The sequence below is a fragment of the Nannospalax galili genome, unplaced genomic scaffold (assembly GCF_000622305.1).
Source record: "Nannospalax galili isolate Female #2095 unplaced genomic scaffold, S.galili_v1.0 scaffold619, whole genome shotgun sequence".
Classification (NCBI taxonomy): Eukaryota; Metazoa; Chordata; class Mammalia; order Rodentia; family Spalacidae; genus Nannospalax; species Nannospalax galili.
Genome location: NW_008344186.1, coordinates 565,239 through 566,184, shown reverse-complemented (window position 1 = coordinate 566,184; position 946 = coordinate 565,239).

The following is a 946-nucleotide window of genomic DNA, read 5'->3' as shown; positions in this document are numbered from 1 at the left end:
TCATCCAAGCTTATGATGCTGCCATCCCAGGATTTTAACGTCCATCTCTTCACCTATGGATATGAGTAGCCCTCCACGTGCCCATTGCGTGCAGACTTTTTTCTTTTCTTTTTTTTGGACTGGGTTATCTGTCTTCTTGTCAAGCTTCTGAATCCTGTGTCTGTACACAAGTCCTCTAGCAGGTAGATCGTAATTCTAAATGCTTTCTCCCAGTCTGTGCTTTTCAAAGGCTAGATTTTACTCCTTGATGGAGATCACCTGATCTTTCTTTACAGCCATGGATTCTGTTTTGGGGAGGTTCTTTTTTTCCAAATAGATGTCTGATAGCTCCAGCATCCGGTCGTGTGTGTGTGCCTGGTTCTCTGACCCAGGATCTGTACATCTGTCATCTGTGTGTCACATTGCTCCCATGAGGGCATTAAAGCAGTTCACTGGGTCTATACAAAACCACCCGGTGCTAGACACTTCCACAGGCTTAAACAGCAAAGCCGGAGTCGCTCCAGTGACCGCACCTGTGAAGACAGGCTTTTCCAGGTGCGCTCGCAGCCCGGTGGTCTCACAGTGCCCGTCATTCCCGGTCTCCGGGTTCCGAAGGGTCCCGACACGCTCCAGATGCAGCGGCCTTCCCAGGAGCCTCGGGCGCCCGCGGCCTCTCGGGGTCCGGTCCTCCTCCCCGCTCAGGAGGGCCGCTCGCTCCCGTTCCACAAGCCCAGCGCTCCCCGCCAGCTCCGCCCACTCCCGGGGCTCCGGGAAGGTCTGAATGCTTGGCGCCAATGCGGCTCTGCAGGTACCGAAGAGACCCCCGCTCGAGTCGCCCCTTAAGACGAGCGAAAAGGGATCGGGAGAGCCGCGGAGCTCCGCTAGACTACAAGACCTCCGCTCCGGAAGCCAGAAAGCACTCGGGTCCCGCCCCCAGGCTCCGAGACCACGCCCCAGGCCACAAGAC